Below are 13,049 nucleotides of genomic sequence, written 5' to 3' on the forward strand. Positions count from 1 at the left end.
CACAGTGCCTTGGCACTGTAGCAAGGGCTTATGGGAGCTCAGTCTGGGTAGGAGGAGGAGGTTCCTAGCCAGAGATTTTACAGGAGGAGAGGGGACTGAATTTACACACAGGCAAGTTGATAGCATCTCCAGCCCTTAGCCTGTGACAAACAGAACATGGCTGCCCTCATTGTATCACAGGAATAAATAATCATAAAATGTTGCATTTGTTTGCAGCTAGGTATGCTGTGTAAACTATCTAAACTTTAGATAAGATATATAGACAAGTTACTTGTTATAGTTAGTTTTTCATCTCGGATCCGTTTTAAGGTAAATTGGAACTGAAAAGAAACTTTACGAGAATTCACTTTACGTATAGTGGTAATGATAAATAGAACTTTCTTAGAGTCTCATAGTCTTTGTTACAATTTAGAGTGGAATTATACACCCAAAACTTGAAATTTCAGTAACTACTTTTACTTATATAAAAGAACATTTGAAACTATTCCCAACCCTTCCCTGCATGTAAAAAAGAAATGTTTTTAGACAGAGGAATGGCTTGGGAACCCTTTCAATTCTTCTCTTATGTTACTGAAATGTTAGTTTTGAAAGTATAATCACACTTTGAAATGTACCAGAGGCGACATGTGACATGATGAGATAAACGTGTATGTACAATGCAAAACATTAATAACTAGGCTGTTTTACTTTTTGTATTTTGCTGCCTGAAAGAGTTAATTTCTTAGCATTGAAGTGACAGCTTCTGTCTTGTCAGTACCTTATCAGGAATATAGTAAACATCACTGATAAGCAAATTACAGCCATAAAAGTTTTCCTGGCAAAATACAACTTCTAAGGGCAGGGAGAGATAAAATACATGAACTATTGACCTTTTTCTAAAGTCTGCCACTGATTAGAGACAGTAAAACATTCAACCTGCTTTGTAAATTATTTAATATAAAAGAAAACCCTGGGATACTTTAAAAAAAGTCATTTTTAGGAGTAGGAATATAAATATAATTATCTCATCAGTTTATTTTCACCTCAGGTTCACTTTCAGGAGTTACATTTTAATTGTAAAGTGTATACAACAATCATGTCATTGTCACAAAAAAATCTGGTTCATTCAGCTCCCAACAGAAATAACTTATTTTTGAGCTTATGATCACTATTCTGTTCTTAGGAGTAAGTGCTCAGCCTCAAGCAAGTGTCTGGGTTCTATTTACTTTTCAGGAGAACCGTAGCTGCATTTGACTGCAATTCGATAGCCTCATCTACATATTTTGTTAACCCTTGCAATCAAAAAAAGAATACAAAGAAAATGCAGGTAAGTTCTTATTAGATATATCTTATTAGATATATAAGCATGTTTAATCCAACATGTCACATGACCGTTCACATGCCACAACAATTTCAAATGGCAAGGGGCAATTGGGAGAAAGATTTATGAATAATGCAATGCAGTTAAAGGAAAGGTTCAGGGAGGGTGGAGGAAAAATAAAAATAAAATTCCACTTACCTGGGGCTTCCTCCAGCCCGTGGCAGGCAGGAGGTGCCCTCGCCGCCGCTCCGCAGGCTCCCGGTGGCGCACCCGACCTGGCCAGGCCGGCTGCCAGGTCGGGCTCTTCTGCGCTCCAAGGCTCGGAACTTCTGCGTCCCACGCCGGCGCTCTGACGTCATCGGACGTCCTCCGGGCTCTACTGCGCATGCGCAGAACTACTGCGCATGCGCAGTAGAGCACGGAGGACGTCCGATGACGTCAGAGCGCCGGCGTGGGACGCAGAAGTTCTGGGCCTTGGAGCGCAGAAGAGCCCGACCTGGCAGCCGGCCTGGCCAGGTCGGGCGCGCCACCGGAGACCACCGGGAGCCTGCGGAGCGGCGGCGAGGGCACCTCCTGCCTGCCACGGGCTGGAGGAAGCCCCAGGTAAGTGGAATTTGATTTTTATTTTTTACCCACCCTCCCTGAACCTTCCCTTTAAGCCATGGTCCTTTTTAAGGTTTGTTTTGTCTAGCTGCACAAGTTTTATACAACTACCCATTTAACCAGTTCAGCTATTATTAAATTAACTACACAAACTACATTCTCGAAAGCAATAGTGCAATCTTTATAAACAATACTACGCCTTTCAAAAGCTACTTACGGTATCTCCTCAGCAGGAGGTGCCACTCCTTGATATACAGCACTTTTAAGGCCGGTGCACACCAGAGCGGTTCTGGAGCGTTTTTTAAACCGCTTGCAGGGGGAAAACCGCTTGGCTAATGAAAGTGAATGGGATGGTGCACACCAGAGAGGCGTTTTTTCCACAAATGCAAACTCGGGGGCTGCAGCATTTTTTTAGATTTCTGAGGCGTTTCTGCCTCAATGTTAAAGTATAGGAAAGTGGAAAACCGCTCTGAAAAATTCTAGATCAGAGCGGTTTACCAGGCGTTTTTGTTACAGTAGCTGTTCAGTAACCGCTTTACTGTAACAATATTTGTAATCTGCTACACAAAAACGCTCCAAAAAACGCTAGGCATGGTTAGAAAACCTCTCTAAACATGCCTAGAATCGCTCTGAGATCTGCTTCATAAACCTCTAGCGTTTTGCAGATCTGCTAGTGGTTTTTGGTGTGCACTGGGCCTTAGTTGTTCCCGGCCGGATCTATAAAGTAATTGCCGGGAGGGAACAGGGAGGTATCAAATACGCAGGTGAAAATCTAGTCCTCTTTCACCTGCCTGCCTCTGCACTGCCCTAGATTGAAGGTTCCTGGAGGGAAGGAGTAAGAGTGGAATTATTTAAATAAAAGAAAAACCCTACTCTGCAATATAGTGGTGGGCAGCAGTGTGCGTGCCCATATAGAGGGCTTGGAATGCCACCTCTGGCATACTTGCCATAGGTTCGCCACCGCTGACCTAGGAGGTGGACATCTGGGGCCCCCGGAACTTCTGGCTCTGAATGAGGAAGTGTAAGCCAATGGAACACACCATGGACCACATTGAAGTGTAAGTGGTGGCGTTAAAGGGATACTGAGCCCTCCATAAAATGGCAATATGGAGTTACCTGGGGCTTCCTTCAGCCCACCGTAGCCCGCGAGGTCCCCTTGGCTCCTCTCCCGGTCCCGCTGACGGCCCCTTTATTCAGTGACTTTGGCCTGAAGTCGCCCGTGCGCGTCCCTACCGTGTAGCCGGGACCTCTCGGGCTACGTTGGGCTGGAGGAAGCCCCAGGTAAGTCCAAATCGAGATTTTACGGAGAGCGCAAGGTCCCTTTACGCCTCATAGAGCTCGCTCTCACCTCCCGCACACTGCAAGATGCTCTCGTTTTTCATGAAAGCATTGCTCATCCCTACTGTATACCATTTACCCCATGACATGCATACAGGGCTATCTGTAATAGCTTACTCATTACTAAGATTTAAGGGTCCCATACACTGAGCCGATTAGTGGCCGATCAATCGATCAAAATTGATCGCAAATCGTGGCCGCAGCAGTTTTAAAAGTAGCTCGTGAGCCGAAAAAGTGTGGGCACCCCTGAACTACATAGTCCTCGTGGCTCTTGGCTGTGGTGTGTTTTATCTGGGCTCTTGTTAGGAACCCTGGATCTGGGTTTGGAGTGAGCAGAGTTGACCACTTCTTTTAGGGCACATGGCTTTTCTTGGTCTTCATTGTGCAGCATGGCTTTGTAGTAGGGTGAGTCAGGGCTGCTGCTCTATAGGTGGGCCCAGTATGGCTGCACTCTTTTATTCCACACACTTAAAAACAGATGGGTTCAACTTACATTGCGGGTCTCTGCACACAGGATACTTTTGCATATAAGTGAATTTAAAATAAGGCAGCAATAATGTCCTATGATTGCTCACTCTACATCTCAACCAGTTTCACCTTTCCATCTTCATCAGTGGTATTGAAGAGTGAGCTAAAAATGCAAGTTACATAGGGCTCTATTCATAAAAAACTTGTGGCGTAAATACTCGTAGAGGTAAAATACCGCAGCGGTATTTTACACTTCTGGGCTGTCATTCAAAAAAATGTTGCCAGCTGCGATGCAAGAGCGGAGATCTCCCGCTGAAAGCTGGCGGTAAGCTGTCGGAAGGCATGCGGAAACACTTCAGCCGGCAGAGTCCCTCCGTGCACTGCTCTCTCTGGGAGGTCTGTCCCATTCACTTGTATGTAATCCGCAAAATCAGAGGAAGCGGTATTTCCCGTCTACATACCGCTTCCTCTAAACTTTATGAATGGCCATTTTGTTACTTTTTTCTAGATAAATCCAGAAAAACACTGGAGAAGGCGGAAATTTCTCGCTCTGGTGGGGGATTGTAGATTTTCATGCGGGAACAGCTTTTATGAATGCCCACTTTGCTAAATGGACGGGAAAATCCGCTGTTTTGAGCGGAAAACTTGCGGTAACCTTTTATGAATAGAGCCCATAGTCCATGTTCCATCTGCCTGATCAGTCCTATTCTGGTTAATGGAGGTTGCCGTCTTGCAGCTAACCGCCAAGTATTAGTGTATATGGGTCCTTCTTGGTGATTGCCAGGTGTGACTTCAATGGAGGTAGGCCAACACTCATCATTCATTTTAAAGTGACACTGAAGCGAAAAATAAACAGGTGAGATAATGAATTGTAAGTGTAGTACGAATAATAGAACATAAGTAGCAAAGAAAAGAGTTTCATATTTTTATTTTCAGTTATATAGCTTTATTTATAAATTTATAATTTATAACTTTGCATAATTCTGTCATATTTGCAGTTTAGAAACCACACTCTGTATTTTAAAGGACAACTGAAGTGAGAGGAATATGAAGGCTGCCTTATTTATTTCCTTTTAAACAATACCAGATGCCCGGCAGCCCTGTTTTTCTATAAATAACACCAGAAACAAGCATGTAGCTAATCTTGTCAGATCAGATAATAAATGTCAGAAACAACTGACCTGCTGCATGCTTGTTCAGGGGCTATGGGTAAAAGTATTAGAGGCAGAGGATCAGCAGGACAGCCAGGCAACTGGTATTGCGTAAAAGGAAGTAAATATGGCAGTCTCCACATCCCTCTCACTACGGTTGTCCTTAAAGAGAGTCTGAAGCGAGAATAAAACTCGCTTCAGTGCTTATATTCAGCAGGGGCATGTGTGCCCCTGCTACAACGCCGCTATCCCGCGGCTAAACGGGGGTCCCTTACCTCTCAAATCCCCTCCGTGGTGCCTGGGGATCTCTTCCTGGTGAGGCAGGGCTAATAGCCACAGCCCTGCCCTCACACGCGTCTGTCAGCACGTTTCTACGCCTTTCCCCCGCCCCTCTCAGTCTTCCTTCACTGAGAGGGGTGGGGGAGAGGCGGCGATGCGCCGCTGATAGACGCGCTGTGAGGCAGGGCTGCAACCGTTAGCCCTGCCTCCAGCAGCAGCAAAATCTACGACCAAGTTGGTCGTAGATTTTGCACGGGGGGATTTGGGGGGTAAGGGACCCCCGTTCAGGCACGGGATAGCGGCGTTTTAGCAGGGGCAAACATGCCCCTGCTATATATAAGCTCTGAAACAAGATTTATTCTCGCTTCAGAGTCTCTTTAAAGGATACCCAAAGTGACATGTGACATGATGAGATAGACATGTGTATGTACAGTGCCAAGCACACAAATAACTACGCTGTGTTCCTTTTTATTTTCTTTCTCTGCCTGAAAGAGTTAAATATCAGGTATGTAAGTGGCTGACTCAGTCCTGACTCAGACAGGAAGTGACTACAGTGTGACTCTCACTGATAAGAAATTCCCCTTTTTACCTCTTTCTTGCTCTCAGAATCCATTTTCTGCTAGGAAAGTCTTTTATAGTTGGAATTTCTTATCAGTGAGGGTCACACTGTAGTCATTTCCTGTCTGAGTCAGGACTGAGTCAGCCACTTACATACCTGATATTTAACTCTTTTAGGCAAAGAAATGGAAAACGGAACACAGCCACAGTATCCTTTAATATGGCCATTTATATGGATACACCATAATATGGAAATTTATATAAATGGTGAAGTTAACAAACAAAACCACCGCTATTGGTCTGACACTAACCCACATTGGATAGATCCCTCCAAGACTGTTGGAACCAAAAAAATGATGGTATGGTTAGGTATATGGGGTGTATCCATGGATAAGGTGTATCCATATAAATGGTCCACCCTGTATAACAACTCAAGTGTTTTAACTCTTCCTCTACTGGAAAAAAGTGAGACATTTTTCTTTGCTACTAATGTTCTACTTGTTATCTGTACTACACATACAATGCATTATCTCGTAAGTTTATTTTCTCTTCAGATTTGCTTTAAGGCTCCAGCTGTAAAATAGGTAACTTTGTTCAGATATAAAATCTGGTCGGTGTCACAACACCACAAACGTCTGTTGTCCAAATTAGTCATTTGCAATGAATCATATTCTAAAAGATAAACACAAATAAACTGCAGTAGGCTTTTCAGTAATTCATTTATTGATACAGTGCATACAACAATGAATAAGGATTTCTAAATTACTTTTTATCCAAAAAAGAACCAGTAAGCTGGTATTTTTTTTTACTAAGTGAACACAATACAATTACGTTGTTCTTCTACCTAAATATATCTCAATGTCTCATTAGCTGTTTCGCTCAAGAATTAGAAATATTTTATTTACGGTACAGTGCTATTATTTCTTCCTCCTGCCCATTTCATCCAGCCTAGATCAGGCATGAGCAAACTTGGCCCTCCAGCTGTTACGGAACTGCAAGGCCCACAATGCATTGCAGGAGTCTGACAGCCACAGTTATGACTCAAAGGCAAATGCATTGTGGGACTTGTATTTCCGTAACAGCTGGAGGGCCGAGTTTGCCCATGCTTGGCCTAGATATTCAAGAAATCACAGCACTAAATCATAGCCTCACAAAAGGCTACAGCTGCTTACAGTGGTATCACTAGATTTTTTTTTTAAACAGAAAACCAGAAGCAACTTCCATGAGTGGTAGCTCCAAAGAAAGTGTGAATTGTTCCCACCTCTAGGGTAAGTATAGTTTTGTTTTCCCCTTCTAAGGGCTGGTTCACATTTGGCACTTGCCCGCAATCGCGATTCAGCAGGCAAAATCCTGTGATTACCGTTCAGTAGAACGAAAATCACAGCATTATCCCCCCCAAGACCCTGCATACAGCGCGTTTGTGATTGATTGCATTGGCTGCAGTGTGAATGTATCCATAGACATACATTAGCAGCAGCGCTTTACTGATTGCCGGTGATCAGCAAAGCGCTGCAAGAGTGCCCTGTGTAAACCAGCCCTAACAGTGTTCTGTTTGTTTTAGTCCACAGGTGTCAAACTCAAGTCCTGGAGGGCCATATCCATGCCAGAGTTTATGATGGACTGAGAAATGTGTTGTACTTTATGAACCACACCTTACCGGATTCAGACCCATCAATTAATTTGAGGTGTGCCAAAAGTGTGTGAGGACCTGGGCCCATGAGGACTGGAGTATAACATCCCTGTTTTAGACTTAGTAACCTATAACTCAGTACTTGCAAAGACAGAATGATGGGTCAGAAATCACATTCAGGTATACCAGCGTCCAACATGGCTATTCAAACGCCACATATGGTGCCAAAATACCCAATCAGAGAGTAATGGCCATTTCCACTCATATTTATGTTATGCTGTTTCACTCCTCGAACCTCCCCCATGAATGGTGTTCGTCCCACTCGCCACCTCCCTTGGCCGTGTAGTCATGCTCCTCCCTCCAGTATATCAAGCGTCGGGGACAGAAGGCGTGGTAGCCATGATGCAATGAGATGTTTCTTGGGATTCAGAACAGAAGGTTGTGGGAGGTGAGCAGTCAAGTCATAACCAATCAGGGCCCAATCACACCGGGGTGATTACCGCTAATCGCCAACAATCACTAGCGCTTTTTAAAGTGCCAGCGCAATATTAATTATATGACAGTGATCTCCCTGCCATGATTGCCGGCAATTTACAATTAGCGGTGATCACAAAACGTGGTACATGCAGCATTTTTCTGCAATTCTAGAGCGATCTCGTTTTCAATGCTAAAACAGCGCTAACCGCAATCGCTCAAAAAATTGCGAAAGTATACAGTGATTTTTACGTGTTAGTCGTGTAAAAATAACCAACGCAAAATGCTATCGCCAAGCGCTAGCATTTTGCGTTTGCCAGTAAGAATGGCAGAGCTGAAGTGGCTGATCTATGAACTGTGCTGCCCACATGACCCTTACGTTGAAGACGGAGTTGAGTAAAGGGGAAACACAGTCAGGCTTATTGGGGGGAGTGTAAGGGTCACAGTAAAAAATAAAAAAAACTAATAGGTTCCAGAAGTACTGGTTGCTGAAATAATTCACATTTTTTTTGTAAAGTTGACATTGGCCCCACCCCTTCCACTATACAAATCTACCTAGTTACAGGTAGACCCAGTAAGTAATAGGAAGGCTTTTGAGCACAGCTATACGTCATGCATGGATTTCATTTTTGCATGTAGCTGCCTGTCTGTTCTGTTTAGCCAGGGCTGGATTCCTGCAAATGCCACATATAGAAAGGCTGCATGTGGAAGAGGAGATGTGTTGCCCAAGGAGAAGGTGCTGAACGTGGAAGAGGAGATGTGTTGCCAAGGAGAGGGCGCTGCACATGGAAGAGGACATGTGGTGCCAAGGAGAGGGTGCTGCACATGGAAGAGGAGATGTGTTGCCCAGTAGAAGGTGCTGCACGTGGAAGAGGAGATGTGTTGCCCAAGGAGAAGGTGCTGCACATGGAAGAGGAGATGTGTTGCCCAAGGAGAGGGTGCTGCACATGGAAGAGGAGATGTGTTGCCCAAGGAGAGGGTGCTGCACGTGGAAGAGGAGATGTATTGCCCAAGGAGAGGATGCTGCACGTGGAAGAGGAGATCTGCTGCCCAAGTAGAGGGCGCTGCACATAGAAGAGGAGATGTATTGCCCAAGGAGAGGGTGCTGCACGTGGAAGAGGAGATATATTGCCCAAGGAGTGGGGGTTGCACATGGAAGAGGAGATGTGTTGCCCAAGGAGAGGGTGCAGCAAATGGAAGAGGAGATGTATTGCCCAAGGAGTGGGGGTTGCACATGGAAGAGGAGATGTGTTGCCCAAGGAGAGGGTGCTGCACATGGAAGAGGAGATGTATTGCCCAAGGAGTGGGGGTTGCAAATGGAAGAGGAGATGTATTGCCCAAGGAGAGGGTGCTGCAAATGGAAGAGGAGATGTGTGGCCCAAGGAGAGGGTGCTGCACATGGAAGAGGAAATGTGTTGCCCAAGGAGAGGGCGCTGCACATAGAAGAGGAGATCTGCTGCCCAAGGAGAGGGCGCTGCACATAGAAGAGGAGATGTATTGCCCAAGGAGAGGGTGCTGCACGTGGAAGAGGAGATGTGTTGCCCAAGGAGAAGGTGCTGCACGTGGAAGAGGAGATGTATTGCCCAAGAAGAGGGTGCTGCACATGGAAGAGGAGATGTATTGCCCAAGGAGAGGGTGCTGCACATGGAAGAGGAGATGTATTGCCCAAGGAGAGGGTGCTGCACATGGAAGAGGAGGAGATGTGTTGCACAAGGAGAGGGTGCTGCACGTGGAAGAGGAGATGTATTGCCCAAGAAGAGGGTGCTGCACATGGAAGAGGAGATGTGTTGCCCAAGGAGAGGGTGCTGCACATGGAAGAGGAGATGTATTGCCCAAGAAGAGGGTGCTGCACATGGAAGAGGAGATGTGTTGCCCAAGGAGAGGGTGCTGCACATGGAAGAGGAGATGTATTGCCCAAGGAGAGGGTGCTGCACATGGAAGAGGAGATGTGTGGCCCAAAGAGAGGGTGCTGCACATGGAAGAGGAGATGTATTGCCCAAGGAGAGGGTGCTGCACATGGAAGAGGAGATGTATTGCCCAAGGAGAGGGTGCTGCACATGTAAGAGGAGATGTGTGGCCCAAGGAGAGGGTGTTGCACATGGAAGAGGAGATGTATTGCCCAAGGAGAGGGCGCTGCACATAGAAGAGGAGATCTGCTGCCCAAGGAGAGGGCGCTGCACATAGAAGAGGAGATGTATTGCCCAAGGAGAGGGTGCTGCACGTGGAAGAGGAGATGTGTTGCCCAAGGAGAAGGTGCTGCACGTGGAAGAGGAGATGTATTGCCCAAGAAGAGGGTGCTGCACATGGAAGAGGAGATGTGTTGCCCAAGGAGAGGGTGCTGCACATGGAAGAGGAGATGTATTGCCCAAGAAGAGGGTGCTGCACATGGAAGAGGAGATGTGTTGCCCAAGGAGAGGGTGCTGCACATGGAAGAGGAGATGTATTGCCCAAGGAGAGGGTGCTGCACATGGAAGAGGAGATGTGTGGCCCAAGGAGAGGGTGCTGCACATGGAAGAGGAGATGTATTGCCCAAGGAGAGGGTGCTGCACATGGAAGAGGAGATGTATTGCCCAAGGAGAGGGTGCTGCACATGGAAGAGGAGATGTGTGGCCCAAGGAGAGGGTGCTGCACATGGAAAAGGAGATGTATTGCCCAAGGAGAGGGTGCTGCACATGGAAGAGGAGATGTGTTGCCCAAGGAGAGGGCGCTGCACATGGAAGAGGAGGAGATCTGCTGCCCAAGGAGAGGGCGCTGCACATAGAAGAGGAGATGTGTTGCCCAAGGAGAGGGTGCTGCAGATGGAAGAGGAGATGTGTTGCCCAAGGAGAGGGTGCTGCACATGGAAGAGGAGATGTGTTGCCCAAGAAGAGGGTGCTGCACATGGAAGAGGAGATGTGTTGCCCAAGGAGAGGGTGCTGCACATGGAAGAGGAGATGTGTTGCCCAAGGAGAGGGTGCTGCACGTGGAAGAGGAGATGTATTGCCCAAGGAGAGGGTGCTGCACATGGAAGAGGAGATGTGTTGCCCAAGGAGAGGGTGCTGCACATGGAAGAGGAGATGTGTTGCCCAAGGAGAGGGTGTTGCACGTGGAAGAGATGTGTTGCCCAAGGAGAGGGTGCTGCACATGGAAGAGGAGATGTGTTGCCCAAGAAGAGGGTGCTGCACATGGAAGAGGAGATGTGTTGCCCAAGGAGAGGGTGCTGCACATGGAAGAGGAAGAGATGTGTTGCCCAAGGAGAGGGTGCTGCACATGGAAGAGGAGATGTGTTGCCCAAGGAGAGGGTGCTGCACGTGGAAGAGGAGATGTATTGCCCAAGGAGAGGGTGCTGCACATGGAAGAGGAGATGTGTGGCCCAAGGAGAGAGTGCTGCACATGGAAGAGGAGATGTGTTGCCCAAGGAGAGGGCGCTGCACATGGAAGAGGAGATGTATTGCCCAAGGAGAGGGTGCTGCACATGGAAGAGGAGATGTGTTGCCCAAGGAGAGGGTGCTGCACGTGGAAGAGATGTGTTGCCCAAGGAGAGGGTGCTGCACATGGAAGAGGAGATGTGTTGCCCAAGAAGAGGGTGCTGCACATGGAAGAGGAGATGTGTTGCCCAAGGAGAGGGTGCTGCACATGGAAGAGGAGGAGATGTGTTGCCCAAGGAGAGGGTGCTGCACATGGAAGAGGAGATATGTTGCCCAAGGAAAGGGTGCTGCACATGGAAGAGGAGATATGTTGCCCAAGGAGAGGGTGCTGCACATGGAAGAGGAGATGTGTTGCCCAAGGAGAGGGTGCTGCACATGGAAGAGGAGATGTGTTGCCCAAGGAGAGGGTGCTGCACATGGAAGAGGAGATGTGTTGCCAAGGAGAGGGCGCTGCACATGGAAGAGGACATGTGGTGCCAAGGAGAGGGTGCTGCACATGGAAGAGGAGATGTGTTGCCCAGTAAAAGGTGCTGCACGTGGAAGAGGAGATGTGTTGCCCAAGGAGAAGGTGCTGCACATGGAAGAGGAGATGTGTTGCCCAAGGAGAGGGTGCTGCACATGGAAGAGGAGATGTGTCGCCCAAGGAGAGGGTGCTGCACGTGGAAGAGGAGATGTATTGCCCAAGGAGAGGATGCTGCACGTGGAAGAGGAGATCTGCTGCCCAAGCAGAGGGCGCTGCACATAGAAGAGGAGATGTATTGCCCAAGGAGAGGGTGCTGCACGTGGAAGAGGAGATATATTGCCCAAGGAGTGGGGGTTGCACATGGAAGAGGAGATGTGTTGCCCAAGGAGAGGGTGCTGCAAATGGAAGAGGAGATGTATTGCCCAAGGAGTGGGGGTTGCACATGGAAGAGGAGATGTGTTGCCCAAGGAGAGGGTGCTGCACATGGAAGAGGAGATGTATTGCCCAAGGAGTGGGGGTTGCAAATGGAAGAGGAGATGTATTGCCCAAGGAGAGGGTGCTGCAAATGGAAGAGGAGATGTGTGGCCCAAGGAGAGGGTGCTGCACATGGAAGAGGAGATGTGTTGCCCAAGGAGAGGGCGCTGCACATAGAAGAGGAGATCTGCTGCCCAAGGAGAGGGCGCTGCACATAGAAGAGGAGATGTATTGCCCAAGGAGAGGGTGCTGCACGTGGAAGAGGAGATGTGTTGCCCAAGGAGAAGGTGCTGCACGTGGAAGAGGAGATGTATTGCCCAAGAAGAGGGTGCTGCACATGGAAGAGGAGATGTATTGCCCAAGGAGAGGGTGCTGCACATGGAAGAGGAGATGTATTGCCCAAGGAGAGGGTGCTGCACATGGAAGAGGAGGAGATGTGTTGCACAAGGAGAGGGTGCTGCACGTGGAAGAGGAGATGTATTGCCCAAGAAGAGGGTGCTGCACATGGAAGAGGAGATGTGTTGCCCAAGGAGAGGGTGCTGCACATGGAAGAGGAGATGTATTGCCCAAGAAGAGGGTGCTGCACATGGAAGAGGAGATGTGTTGCCCAAGGAGAGGGTGCTGCACATGGAAGAGGAGATGTGTTGCCCAAGGAGAGGGTGCTGCACATGGAAGAGGAGATGTGTGGCCCAAGGAGAGGGTGTTGCACATGGAAGAGGAGATGTATTGCCCAAGGAGAGGGCGCTGCACATAGAAGAGGAGATCTGCTGCCCAAGGAGAGGGCGCTGCACATAGAAGAGGAGATGTATTGCCCAAGGAGAGGGTGCTGCACGTGGAAGAGGAGATGTGTTGCCCAAGGAGAAGGTGCTGCACGTGGAAGAGGAGATGTATTGCCCAAGAAGAG

This window comes from Hyperolius riggenbachi, chromosome 2 (assembly GCF_040937935.1).
Source record: "Hyperolius riggenbachi isolate aHypRig1 chromosome 2, aHypRig1.pri, whole genome shotgun sequence".
In the NCBI taxonomy this organism is placed as follows: Eukaryota; Metazoa; Chordata; class Amphibia; order Anura; family Hyperoliidae; genus Hyperolius; species Hyperolius riggenbachi.